General features: G+C 44.4%; 1 protein-coding gene across 6 annotated transcripts in view; it reads left to right on the top strand.

Moving 5' to 3' along the window:
* Positions 1–14,334: 14,334 nt before the first annotated feature.
* R3HCC1L (R3H domain and coiled-coil containing 1 like) overlaps positions 14,335–14,750 on the top strand; it is a 97,254-nt gene continuing 96,838 nt past the window's right edge. For 3 of the 6 annotated variants that reach the window (XM_037729328.1, XM_037729326.1, XM_017502719.2), the window contains exon 1: positions 14,353–14,436. The gene's annotated coding sequence lies outside the window, so the exon portion shown is untranslated. The other 3 variants (XM_037729323.1, XM_037729321.1, XM_037729320.1) reach the window with 2 other exon arrangements.

Raw genomic sequence — 14,750 nt, 5'->3', positions numbered from 1 at the left:
TCCATTTGCATGGAATATCTTTTTCTACCTCTTTACCTTAAATTTATGTGAGTCCTTATGTGTTAGGTGAGTCTCCTGAAGACAGCAGAAACATGGTTGGTGAATTCTTATCCATTCTGCCATTCTGTATCTTTTAAGTGGATCAGTTAGGCCATTTACATTCAACATTCTTATTGCCTGAATACTTTGTGGTTTTTTTATTGTGTTACTGTTATACAGATCCTGTGAGATTTATGCTTTAAGAAGGTTCTATTTTGGTGTATTTTGAACATTTGTTTCAAGAGTTAGAGCTCCTTTCAGCAGTTCTTGTAGTGCTGGCTTGGTAATGGCAAATTCTCGCAGCCTTTATTTGTCTGAAAAAAGACTATCTTTCCTTCATTTATGAAGCTTAGTTTCACTGGATACAAAATTCTTGGCTGATATTTTTTTCCTTTAAGTAGGTTAAAAATAGGAACCCAATCCCTTCTAGCTTGTAGAGTTTTTGCTGGGAAATTTTTTGTAATCTAAAAGGTTTTACTTTATAGGCTACTTGATGCTTTTGCCTCACAGCTCTTAAGATTCTTTCCTTCATCTTGACTTTAGATAACCTGATGACCATGTGCCTTGGCAATGATCCTTTTGCAATGAATTCCCCAGGTGTTCTTTGAGCTTCTTGTATTTGGATGTTTAGATCTCTAGCAAGTCTGGGAAATTTTTCCTCAATTATTTCCTCAAATACGTTTTCCAAACATTTAGATTTATTTTCTTCCTTGGGAACACCAACTATTCTTAGGTTTGGATATTTAACATAGTCCCAAACTTCTTGGAGGCTTCATTCATTTTTTAAGATTCTTTTTTATTTGTCTTTGATGGATTGGATTAATTCAAAAGCCTTATCTTAGGGCTCTGAAGTTCTTTCTCCTGCTTGTTTGATTCTATCACTGAGACTTTCCAGTGCACTTTGCATTTTTCTAAGTGTGTCCTTGATTTCTAGAAGTTGTGATTGTTTTTTATTTATGCTATCTATTTCACTGAAGAATTTACTTTTATATCCCATATTATGTTTTTGATTTTTTTAAGTTGGACTTCACCTTTCTCTGGTGTCTCCTTGATTAGCTTAATAATCATCCTTCTGAATTCTTTTTCTGGCAATTCAGAGATTTCTTCTTGGTTTGAATCCATTACTGGTGAGCTGGTATGATCTTTGGGAGGCAGGGGGAGTAAGAACCTTGTTTTGTCATATTACCAGAATTGTTTCTCTGGTTTCTTCTCATTTGGGTAGATTTTGTCAGAGGGAAGATCTGGGGTTCAAGGACTGCTGTACAGATTCTTTTGTCCCACAGGGTGTTCCCTTGATGTGGTGCTCTCCCTCTTCCCCTAGGAATGGGGCTTCCTGAGAGCCAAACTGTAGTGATTATTTTTGCTTTTCTGGGTCTAGCTCTCCAGTAAAGCTACCCGGCTCTGAGCTGGTACTGGGGAGTGTCTGCAAAGAGTCTTGTGATATATTTCATCTTCAGGTCTTACAGCCATGTTCTGCAAAGAGTCTTGTGATATAATTCATCTTCAGGTCTTGCAGCCAGAACCTGCTCCAGTGGAGTTAGCAAGGGAGTGAAGTGGACTCTGTGAGGATCCTTGATTGTGTTTTTGTTTAGTGTTCCGGGTTTGCGTTGGTTGGCCTCCAGCTATCTACTAGTGTGTTCTCATGCTGCTAATAAAGACATACCCAAGACTGGGTGATTTTTAAAGGAAAGAAGATCCACATGGCTGGGGAGGCCTCACAATCATGGCAGAAGGGGAATGAGGAGCAAAGTCATGTCATACATGGTGGCAGGCAAGAGAGAACTGGTGCAGGGGAACTCTTATTTATAAAACCATCAACTCTATGAGATTTATTTACTTCTACTAGAACAGTATGGCAAAAATGCCCTCATGATTCAATTATCTCCACCTGGCTCCACCCTTGACATGTGGGGATGATTATTACAATTCAAGGTGAAATTTGAGTGGGGACACAGCCAAACCATATAATTCCACCCTTGGCACCTACCAAATCTAATGTCCCCACATTTCAAAACCAATCATGCCTTCTCAACAGTACCCCAAAGTCTTAACTTATTTCAGCATTAATTCAAAAGTCCACAGTCCAGAGTCTCATCTGAGACAAGGCAAGTCCCTTCCACCTATGAGCCTGTAAAATCAAAAGCAAGTTAGTTACTTCCTAGATACAATGGGGGTACAGGCATTAGGTAAATACACCCATTCCAAATGGGAGAAATTGGCCAAAATGAAGGGACTACAGCCCCCATGCAAGTCCAGAATCCAGCAGGGCAGTCAAATCTTAAAGCTTCAAAATTATCTCCTTTGACTCCATATCTCACATCCAGGTTATGCTGTTGCAAGAGATAGGTTCCCATGGTCTTGGGCAGCTCCACTCCTGTGGCTTTGCAGGGTACAGCCCCACTTCTGGCTGCTTTCATGGGCTGGCATTGGGTGTCTGAGGCTTTTCTAGGTGCACAATGCAAGCTGTCAACGAATCTCCCATTCTGGGGTCTGGAGGATGGTAGCCACCTTCCCGCAGCTCCACTAGGCAGTGCCCCAGTGGGGACTCTGTGTGGGGGCTCCCACCCCACATTTCCCTTCTGCTTTCACTCTGTGTGGGGGCTCTCACCCCACATTTCCCTTCTGTACTGCCCTAGCAGAGAGGTTCTCCATGAAGGCTCCACCTCTGCAGCACACCTCTGCCTGGACATCCAGGTGTTTCCATACATCCTCTGATGTCTAGATGGAGGTTCATAAACCTCGATTCTTGACTTCTGTGCATCCACAGGCTGAACATCATGTGGAAGCTGCCAAGGCTTGGGGTTTGCACCCTCCAAAGCCATGGCCCAAGTTGTACCATGGCCCATTTTACCCACAGCTGGAGCAGCTGGCACACAGGGCACCAAGTTTGTAGACTGAACATGCATGGGTGCCCTGGGCCTGGCCCATGAAACCATTTTTTTTTTCTGAGGCCATCAGGCCTGTGATGGCAGGGGCTGCCATGCAAAGGTCTCTGACATGCCCTGGAAACATTTTCCCCATTGCCTTGGTGATTAACATTCAGCTCCTTGTTACTTATGCATATTTCTGCAGCAGGCTTGAATTTCTCCACAGAAAATGGGTTTTTCTTTTCTATTCCATTGTCAGGCTGCAAATTTTCCAAACTTTTATGCACTGTCACCTCTTGAATGCTTTTCTGGTTACAAATTTCTTCCACCAGGTGCCTCTCAAGTTCAAAGTTCCACAGATCTCTAGGGCAGGGGAAAATGCCACCAGTCTCTTTGCTAAAACATAGCAAGAGTAACCCTTATTCCAGTTTCCAACAAGTTTTTCATCTCTGTCTGAGACCACCATAACCTCAACTTTATTATCCATAGCAGTATCAGCATTTTGGTCAAATTAATTCAACAAGTCTCTAGGAAGTTCCAAACTTTCCCACATCTTCCTTTTCTCTTCCAAGCTCTCCAAACTGTTTCAACTTGTTACCTAGTTCCAAAGTCACTTCTACATTTTAGGTTATCTTTACAGCAGCACCCCACTACCTGGTACCAATTTACTGTATTTGTCTGTTCTCACACTGTTAATAAAGACATACTTGAAACTGGGTAATTTATAAAGGAAAGAAGTTTAATGGACTGGACTCACAGTTCCACATGACTGTGGAGGCCTCACAATCACGGCAGAAGGCAAAGGAGAAGGAAAGTCACATCTTACATGGTGGCAAGCAAGAGAGAGCTTATGCAGGGAGCTCCCATTTATAAAACCATTAGATCTTGTGAGACTTATTCACCACCACAAGAACAGCATGGGGGAAACTGCCCCCATGATTCAGTTATCTCCACTTGGCCCCACTCTTGACATGTGGAGATTATTACAATTCAAGGGGAGATTTGGGTGGGGGCACAGCCAAACCATATCAAACCAGGAGGTGCTGCTTTAAAGAATGCATTAGCTGCAGTGCTATAGGGAGGATTCATACTTGACCTAGGTATACCTGGTTAAGTATTCATATTTCTCAGGCAGTGGGAAAGGCCATAGAGTTCCCAAGAGATTATGACCTTTGTCTTTGGCTACCAGGGTGGTTAAAGAAAGACCACCAGGTAGGGGCAGGGATACGTGTGTCTGAGCTCAGCCTCTTCTTGGGTGGGGCTTGTTGTGGCTGCTGGGGGGATGGGGGTGTGGTTCACAGTCCAAAGGTGTTTTCTTCCCAGGTTCCCCTGGGAACCTCTTATGGCTGCCTCTGCTGAGTCATGCAGCATGCCAGGAAAGTGGGGGAAAGCTGGCAATCACAGGCCTCACCCCACTCCCATGCAGCCCACAGTTTGAAAGGCTGGTCTCACTCCTACTGTGCCCCCCAATAGCACCAAGTCTATTTCCAGGCAGCTGGTGACAGGGCTGAGAACTGCCCCAAACCACAAGCCTCCCCACTGAGAAAGCAAGCAGACTCACAGTTTTTCCACATCTCAGGGAGCCTGCAGCGGTGATCCAGTTCTTTCAAAGGGTGTGTGGATTCTCTCAGCTTTCCTGGTACGTTCCTATGGTAGTTATGGGAGCAAAAGTTTATAAAAGTTTATGACATGAGTCTCCACGTGCTGCCCTGTCCCTCCAAACAGGAGCTATAAGCTAATCCCCCCTCCTATCCACCATTGTAATCCCTTCCTGTATAATTTAAATCACCCCTAGGTTACTTACAATACCTAATACAATGTAAATGCCATGTAAACAATTGTTATACTGATTGTTAGAAAAAAAAGCCTGTACAGGTTCAGTACAGGTGCAACCATCTTAAGTCTAACCACATCTTCTATCCAAGGTTGGTTGAATCTGTAGGTGCACAGCCCATAGACATGGAGGGCCAACCGTGTATGCAAGGCACTAGGTGCCAGTTGATTGTGGACCATGCCTTTTTGAGTGCTATGGGGCTAAGGGAGAGGGTCTGGGACTGTAAAGTTGTGTCCTGGGAAGGAAACCTTGAAGAAGAGTCACTCTGTCTCTAGCAGTCTCCTGAATGAGAAAAGAATCAGCATCGCAATTTAAAAAATCTAGTTGTTCCTTACCCTGATCTGTCCCTTAGGGGCAAACTTTATATAAGATATATTTATCTTTTTCCTTGTTAGCCAGTTTATGAAACCATTTTCCATCCATTATATGACTAAATATTCATGATTAGCTGATGAGGTAGGTGGTCTTGGTGCGTCTCCATTTTACAGATGAGAAAGCTGAGTTTTAGTGAATCATCTAAGGTTACATGTTTTATAACAGTAGACATTTTCAGGGTCCTAGTCTCAGGTTTGCTCCTGTACCCATTAGCTTTGCCTTCTAGCTCCTGCCAGATGCTCAGCACAGCCAGCTTCTATTCAATGCTATGTGCCCCTGGAAGCACCTCGGGGTGAGAGATGTGGCTTGCTGCACATTCTGAGGCAGTAGTTGAGACGTCAAAATCAGGGCATAGATGATGCTATGTTAGAACCAAAAATATTTAGAGCTCTAAGCTCTAAATATCTGATTGGCTTGGTTCTGTGAGGTTCTAAGTGGAAGAAATTACCAGACTGTTAATCAAATACCTGACTGGCTTGGAGCTGTTAGGTTCTAAGTGGAAGAAATTACCGGACTATTAATCAATTACAGCTCTAAGGAGTCTTTGTTCTCAGATAATACAGTCAAGATGAATGTGGGCGTAATATTACCAAGCCCTACCCCTGAAATGGGCATTGTGGCATTGGATAGATCTCAAGGCTTAGTTGCAAGCCTTAAGATCAAGAAGTGGATAGGCCAGCCTCGGTAGAAGAAAGCTAATTGTGAGGGAGTGTATGGATATGGTGGGGGCGGGGTGAGGAGAAGTGTTGGTATAGCTCACAATTGAATATTAGCTTCTGATTCTATGGCCTCAAGCGCAGAGATTCCACCCAAGCAATAGTTGCTACCATGCCCTTTTTAAGGTGGCTTCAATTAGATCTAGAGTTCTCTGGGTTCCTAACTTAGGCTTTGGGGTCTGTCAGAGTTCTCTATCCTGCTTTTCCTCAGGAACTAAATGTAAGCTACACATCGATTCCCTGCCCTCCTGTTGTCCCCCAAAATCTTACCTTTCTTCCAGTTGATGCCTGGACCCCCTATAAGTGCTGCTATTTAGTGCAGTTCTAAATAGCAGCACTTGCCCACGCTAGCCACGAGGGGAGAATCCAATACCCAAAAGCCCAGTAAAATTTGGATCCTTTGTGCTTATGAGCTGAAAGTCACAAAAACAAAGAATCCTCAAGTTAGGAGGGACCAATCATAGCCCACATTTCCAAGGGGAAGGATTATTTAGTCCTGCTCTCCTGATAACATTTTCTCCTCCATCTTCCATACCATATGGGTAATTATGATATTATATTGGGAGAATATTGAAACTCAGAGGAGATTGTAGAATGTCCCCCAGCAGGATTTGGTCTTATATAACCTTATAAACACCTTTTTTTTTGTCTTATATATCCCTTATTTAAACTGTACATTTTGAAGCTAGGCTGGAGATAATCCTGCCCTAATCACCAAGCAGACAGGCAACACACAATTCCTAAGTGTCTGAGAACCAAATATTCTCTATTAGCTATTGCAGGACTTGAAAGGGTCACACTGCTAAAACAGAGCACCTGGCACCAGGAACATCTGTGTTAGAGGTGGTATACGACAGGTAGTTGATAGCTCAGACTCTGGAGCCACCCTGTGTTGATTCAAATCTCAGGTCTGTCACTTATTAGCTGCATAGCCTTGGGCAGGTTATATAATCTCTCTGTGCCTCAGCTTCCTCCAATGTAAAATGATGACATTTAAGATCCTACCTGGTACAGCTATGTGAGGATTGACTCCAATCAGGCATGTAAAGGGTTTAGCACAGCTCCTGACACACATTAAGCCCTTGTTAACTATTAAATGCTGTTAGTGATGAAGGGACAGTGCATTTTGTCCTCCAGAGTGTTTCTTTCTCTTCCTTATGTCTTTGAGACCCACCCCTGACCTTCTCCCTAGTTTACATTTTTGAAGCCAGCTGCTCCAATATCCCCTCCTTCTTGTCTGGGATGCAAAAGAACAACAGCTTGCACATGAGCAATTTAAAAAAATATATTGCTTATAGCATCACTTTAAACCAATACACCACAGATCATTTTATCCAAGAGCTAAGGGCCTTTTAAACCAGCCATTTCTTATTTATTCTGTTCAAAAAAAAAAAACAAAAAACAAAAAAAACAAGGTCTTTGGTTTCATGTTCCTTTATTGTATTTTGTAAGGCACCGAGCATATATTGGATACTATGTAAATGTGAAATACTCTAACAATAGTAACTGAGACAGATGAGAAACTCGAGGAAGCAAAGTCACCATTTTGAATTTAGTGTTTTATTGATGGGCTGAGTGATTTGGGAGAGACAGTGTGGCTCCGAGGCTAAAGAGCCCATGGGGATTCAGAGGGCAGAGGTTTGAATCTCAGTCATAGCAGCAGCTCTCAGTAGCTCTGGCGACCCCAGGCAAGCAGCTTCCTTCCCCTGGACCTCAAATTCTTCCCTTGAATACTGGGCTTAATGCCACAAAACCATCTCCCGGGGATGTTAAGCCGGGGCTGCTGTATGTGGTTGTGCAGACTGTGTATTGCACAAGGGCACTAGCTAAGGGGGTAAGTGGTGGTTGAAATCTAGTCCACACTCTGCACCCTGGTGATGGGCCATGGCCATCTGGAGGAAGGGAGCACTTTTTCCGAATTTGCATAAATCTATTATATGGGCTAGTAGAGGTCCTGCATTAAGGAATGTGACAGTGATGGGTCACAGAGTTTAGCACGTAAAATGGATAAGTATTCAACACAGCTATAGTATACCTCCTATGTGCAAGGCCCAATTGTAGGGGCTGAAGATACAGAGATGGATATAACCTATTACTGCTCTTGGGTTCTCTCTTTTTTTCACCAGCCCATTCTCCTCTATATTCAATCCATCAGCAAGTCCTGTTGACTCAATAGGTCAAATCCACCCACTTCTCTCCATCCCACTGCAAGCACTTTGTTTCATTATTTCTCACCTAGCCTCCTGCAACAGATGGGCTCCCACGTCAACAGTCTTCTAAACCAAAGCAGGAGCAATTGTATTAAAATGTGAATCAGATAGTCATCCCGCTTTTAAAACCCCTTTTTTTTGGTGGCTATAATTAATCCAGGGGTTCTTATCATGGCCTTGAGGCTGTGCATACCTCACTCTAATTACCACCTCAGGTCATCTAGACCACTTGATCCACACTCTCTCTACCCCAGGAAAGCTGACCATTCTGTCCTTCAAGCAGCCTGGCTCTTTCTTTGTGTGGTCTGATCCCTTTGGCTGGAGCACTCTTTCCCTGGTTCTCCGTCTCTTTCTCATCCTTCAGTGCTCAGTGGAAAGGTTGCCTACTCAGAGAGGTCTCCATAGACCATCTTGTTAAAGTAGTATAGTATTTTATGTCCGCCATTATATTCATTGGTTCTTGTATTCCTTTAAAGAACTACATGAGACTGGGTAATTTGTAAAAAAAAAAAGAGGTTTAATTGTCTCATGGTTCTGTAGGTGCTACAGGAAGCGTGGAGAGAGGCCTCAGGAAACTTACAGTCATGGCAGAAGGTTAAGGGGAAGCAGGCACATCCTACATGGCTGGCGCAGGAGAAAGAAAGAGAGTGGGGAGGCGCCACACACTTTAAACAATCAGATCCCATGAGAACTCACTATCCTTAGAACAGCAGAAGGGAAATACGCCCACAAGATCCAATCACCTGGCCCCACCTTCAACATTGGCGATTACAGTTTGACATGAGATTTGGATTGGGACACAAATCCAAGCCATATCAACTGTCATTCATGGCCAGGATGTTCTACTGCACAGCGGCCTTGCTCTATTTGAAAATATAGAGTTCTGACTGGATGCAGTGGCTCACGCTTGTAATCCCAGCACTTTGGGAAGCTGAGGTAGGTGGATCACCTTTGGTCTGTTCAAAGCCAGCCTGGCCAACATGGTGAAACCCTGTATCTACTAAATACAAAAAATTAGCTGTGTGTGGTGGCACATGCCTGTAATCCCAGCTACTTGGGAGTGGGGCAGGAGAATCACTTGAATCTGAGAGACAGAAGTTGCAGTGAGCCAAGATCACACCGTTGCACTCTAGCTTGTGCAACAAGGGTGAAATTCTGTCTCAAAAAAAAAAAAGAAAAGAAAGAAAAAGAAAAGAAAAAGGAAGTTTAGAGTTCTTTGTTTATTTCTTATCTGCTAGATTGTAAGCTCCATTACTGTAGGGACTATGCTTGTGAATTCTCCACTGTGTGGCCCCTCATCGCCTTGCTAAGTCTCTGGTGCACAGTTATAAAAATCAATACATATTTGCTAAACGAAGGTGATACAAGGAATTCTTCTAATAGGGGAGTTGACATTACAATATAATTTAGATGTGTGGTATGACAAAGGCATTGGTATGCTAGTAAACTGGCTCTTCAACAGCAACAACAACAACAACGACAAAAAGAAGCCCTGATTTGCCATTTGCTGATTTCCATGGAGTATTTACCCACACACACGTTACAAACCACAGCAGATTTCAAACTACCAATGGCTTAAACAGGCTTGCAAAAATTCCTGAACATCTAACAGTTGTCTCTTCAAAGCTGGTATGAGGCTGGGGGTGGTGGCTTATGCTTGTAATCTCAGCACTTTGGGAGGCCAAGGTTGGAGTACTGCTTCAGCCCAGGACTTTGAGACCAGCCTGGGCAACATAGTGAGAATTCGTCTCTATTAAAAAATTAAATAAATAAATAATAAATAACAAAGTTGGTATGAGCTGGCTCTAGCATATCACTGGAAGAGACGCAAACATGGGTGCAATGAGTGCCCAGGAAAAGGGCCCTAGTTTATCTTGGCAGGGGTGGGGGGCAGAGTTCAGCAAAGGCTTCCTGGAGGAGACGATACTTGATTTGTGTTTTGAAGGGTGGGTAGGTTGGCTCTGGCCTGATACCTCTAAACTGGATAACACAGTCCTGTTCCCTGTAGGCCACATTTCACTGTTTCTGGGTCCCCTACTCAGCCCACTGCTGTATGCCTGAGGCTTATCATCTGACTCAGCACAATTCTCAGAAAATCCTTTCATGTGGCTGATGTTCTACTGGGTTTGCTCTGAATCCCACAGCAGAGAATTAGACAGCAGTAGAAGTTAGTCAAGTGAGAAGAGGGAGGGTTTTCCAAACAGAGGGATAGCTTATGCAAAGGTTAAAGAGCAAGTGCTACAGCAGTTTGGTAAATCTAAGATGTCTGTGGGAGGGAGTGGAGGAGATTAGCTCCTGACAGGCTTTGTTTGATATGTTAAGGAGCATAAACTCGTTCCCAATATGGGCTGGGACAAGTGGCAGAAAAGGGGAAAGGGACCAGTTATAATACTTTTCCTTCATTACTTTATTACAGCTGGTAACTATGGGTTTTTTGTTGGTTTTGATTTTTGGTATGAACTCATTTGATTAATATCTGTCTCTTCCAGGAGAATGTAAACTCCACAAGGCCAGGTAATATTCTGTTCACTGCTGTTTTCTCAGTACCCAGCACTGGTACACAGCAAGAAACAAAACATATTTTGTTGAATGATTGAATCACCAGGGAAGTTTATTTTATTTTATTTTTAAGACAGGATTGCCCAGGCTGGAAGGCAGTGGCACAATCATGGCTCACCATAACCTTGAATTCTTAGGCTCAAGTGATCCACCTACCTCAGCCTTCCAAGAAGCTAGGACTACAGGCTTGTGCCACCATACCTGGCTAATTAAAAAAAAAATTGTAGAGACGAGTTCTCCTTATGTTGTCTAGGCTGGTCTCGACCTCCTGGGTTCAAGCAATCCTCCCATGTCAGTCTCTCAAATTGCTGGGATTGCAGGCATGAGCCACCACAATGGGTTTTCTGGGTAACTGTCAAAAAATGCCCATGTCCACCTATCCTACAATAACATTTGCTGTAAATCTTCCTTCACCGAACCTCCTAGCCACAATACGGAATTCTAATTGCCTGATGAGTTCTTCCTGCCTTCTACACAAAAAACACCAATTTAATAAGACCATGGCAATGCAGTAAATAATTTAATTGATGACAGAGTTATCACTCAAATCAATCTCTCTGAAGGCTCAGAGGTTAGGGTTTTTTATGGACATTTTGGTAGGCAGGGGGCTAGGGAATGGGTGCTGCTGACTGGCTGGGGATGAAATCATAGGGGTGTGGAAAACAGTCCTCATGCTCTCATTCTACCTCTGTGTGGGGTTACAGGAGCAACTGAGTCATGAGTTAAGAGTCCTGGTGGGGTCAGTCTGAAAGATATCTCAAAATCAATTCAGGTTCTACATTAGTGATGTTATCTATAGGCACAACCGGGATAGTCACAAATCCTGTGACCTCTGGCCACATGACTCCTGAGCAGAAAGGGATTATGGAAACTACACTCATATTTTGGCAGAGGTTAGGCCCCTTCCATAATCCTGCTGTTGTGGTCTTTCATTAGTTTTACAAAGGCAGTTTTTGGTCCCCAAGAAAGGATGCGGTTAGTTTTAGGGAGGGACTATTATTATCCTTGTTTTCAAGTTAAACTATAAACTAAATTCCTCCCAAAGTTAGTTTGGCCTATGCCCAGGAATGACCAAGGGCAGCTTGGAGGTCAGAAGCAAGATGGAGTTTACTGTGGCAGATTTCTTTTACTGTCATAATTTTGCAAAGGTGGTTGCAGGATGAGAGTGAGAGAAGTAGTGAAGCAGGAAAAGGCCAGGAAACAAACCTCTCAAACACTGAACTGGGAAGGAAGGGGTGATTTATTCAGCTGGGAGCAAGGTGGCATAGCTGCCTAACAGCCAAGCCTGTCTAACTAAGGAACTCTCCACCTTTATAAAGGCTTACAACTCCAGATATTACATGTAAAAGGGTCTTGGGTTTACAGCTCTAGAATTTACATGTGAAAGGGTCTTAGGCTTACAACTCTAGAATTTACATGTGAAAGGGTCTTAGGCCACGGATTAGGGTGGGGTACAGTGACTTAGGTGGGGGTTTGATTGTGTTTAAGTAAAAACAATGCCTTCTGGAAAGATTCCTCCATACCATGCCTGTAATCTATAGGAGGGCAATTAAAGGTGGCTCCCAGTCTGCCAGCCTTTACTTCTTCTATTGAAATGCAATGTGGAAGTCAAGGGGGAGGTGGTCTTAGATGCTTAAGGGTGATTAAGGGTCTCCTTCCTCACTAGGGCTGGCATTCACATTTAGTAAAAGCTACCCATCTCTATTCCTCTTCCCAAACTCAATCAAGTAGAGCCTTTGAAGGATTTACCACATTGTGACGTGATTAAACTTGCTGTTTGGGCCAGGCATGTGGCTCATGCCTGTAATCCCAGCACTTTGGGAGGCCAAGGCCAGTTGATCACTGGAGGTCAGGAGTTTGAGACCAGCCTGGCCAACATGGTGCAACCCCATTTCTACTAGAAATATAAAAATTAGCTTGGGGGGGGGGTAGGTGCCTACAGTTCCAGCTACCCAGGAGGCTAAGGCAGGAGAATTGCTGGAACCCAGGAGGTGGAGGTTGCAGTGAGCCAAGATTGTGCCACTGCACTCCAGCCTGGATGACAGGGAGACTCCATTTAAAATTAAAAAAAAAAAGGTGCTGTTTGCATAAATGGGGCTGAGCAAGTAGGGAGGACCCAATAAAGGTACTGAGATCAGTAAGGAAGCCCTTACAGTAATCAACAAAGAAATGATGTGGGTGGGAATTAAATCACTGGCAGTAGGTATGAAGAAGGAACCGATTCAAGAAGTACTTGGGAGATGGAATCCACAAGGTTTGGTGACCATTTGAATACAGAAGGAAGAGGAATTGAGAAAGGAGGAATCAGGAATTGAGAAAGGAGGAATATAGAAGGTATCAGGAATTGAGAAAGGAGTGAATGTCAATGTTAAAATGTGTGCACTGAATGAACAGACCCCTAAACAGGCTTTGTGTGAGCAACATGGCTGTTTATTCACCTGGGTGCAGGTGGGCTGAGGCTGAAAAGTGTGTCAGGGCAGTGGGAGAATTATAGTTTAGGGTGGTTTTTTGCAAGCTGGGAGGGGGTCATAGGGTGTGGAGTTGACCAAGATCAGTTACAAAGTCCAATAGCTTTATTAATTATGGAGGGAATAAGAAACAATAGAGAATGTCTCAAAGTTAAGTCAGGGTTGATTATTTCTTCCTCTTTTCATGGTCTTCCAGTTACTTTAGATTTTCCAGGAGCTCATCCAGAGTGTCCGTGCAGGTCACAGAGGTTAACATGGTGTCCATGGCACTGTCAGTCAGCCTAAAAGACCTTACAATTAATGAGTAGGGAGGTGGAGGAGTAGTTCACTTTTTTGTTTTGTTTTTTTTGAGACAGAGTCTCGCTTTGTTGCCAAGGCTGGAGTGCAATTTTGGCTCACTGCAACCTCCGAATCCTGGGTTCAAGCAGTTCTCATGCCTCAGCCTCCCGAGTAGCTGAGATTACCGGCACCTGCCACCATGCCCAGCTAATTTTTGTATTTTTAATAGAGGTAGGGTTTCACCATGTTGGTCAGGCTGGTCTCCAACTCCTGACTGCAGGTGATCCACCTGCCTTGGCCTCCCAAAGTGTTGGGATTACAGGCTTGAGCCACCATGTTTGGCCCCAGTAGTTCACTTTTTGAGGACATTAGAGATGCCTGTAGGCATGGATGAGGAGAGGTCTAGGAAGTTGGGAATACAAACAGTGAGCTCAGGTGAGAAGGGACTGAAGTGTCCCCTCGCCCACCCCAATCCTAAGAACTCTGGAAAACACTAATATTTAAGAGGTAAGGTAGAAGAAAAGCAATTCTTGAAGGAAATCGAGTAGAATGAATTGAGAGAAGGAAAACCTGGATAATGTCATAGAAAATAAGTGATAATGCCCGATAGCTCAAATGACTAAAGCTTGAGTTAGATAGGTCCAAAATACCTCCAAGGAGTTTGGTAACAAGGACACTGATGACAAGACATTCCATGGGGGCGGAAGCTGCAGTGCAGAGTGAACACAGCTGAGTAAGTAGAGACAGTGAAGATGATCTTTTTCAAGACACTTGGCTGTGAACGGAAGAATTAAGACGGTATGATTGAGTGGGATGTGAGGAGATTTGCGCACTTGTATAGCGTGGAGGAATGAGGGAGGGTTGAAGGGACAGGAGCGCAAACGCCCTTCGGAACTCGCCATTTTGCCAGCTTCTCCCCACGTGACCTGGACGCAGTAGGCGCAGGCCGTTCCTCGCGGAGACTACAACCCCCAGAAGGCCCCGCGGCATTGGGGGGGCGGAGCCGAGTCCTGGCGCGAGCTCCATCGGCGCGAGCGGAAGAGCTAGAGCTTCGCGGAGACGGCGGAAGCGGCGAGCGACTGTACGCGGGTAACAGCTAGTCCCACATTCCCTCCTTCTGTACCCCAAACTAGGACTTGTAATCTCCACTTCTTCCTTCACAGCCCGGGACAAGATTTCCGTTTCTTCGTTTGTTACTGATAGTTTTTTCCTCACCTGACGCGTGGGGCCGCCCCCCGCCTGGGGCGGAGGTTACTGGGAAGCTCACACCTTCCGACCCTTGCGGCCCCGTGGTTGCCGGGGATCATTTGCCCTCAGCGGGGCTCGTGCTCGCTTTAGGTGCTCGTCCCAAATGCTTCCGGCGGAGAGGACTTTTTCTGGGTTTCAACAGGTATTGAGCGGGG

This window comes from Cebus imitator, unplaced genomic scaffold, assembly GCF_001604975.1.
Source record: "Cebus imitator isolate Cc_AM_T3 unplaced genomic scaffold, Cebus_imitator-1.0 Scaffold299, whole genome shotgun sequence".
NCBI classification, from domain to species: Eukaryota; Metazoa; Chordata; class Mammalia; order Primates; family Cebidae; genus Cebus; species Cebus imitator.
Note: the sequence above shows the minus strand (reverse complement) of the source record. Positions and strands in the feature narration are given on the sequence as shown.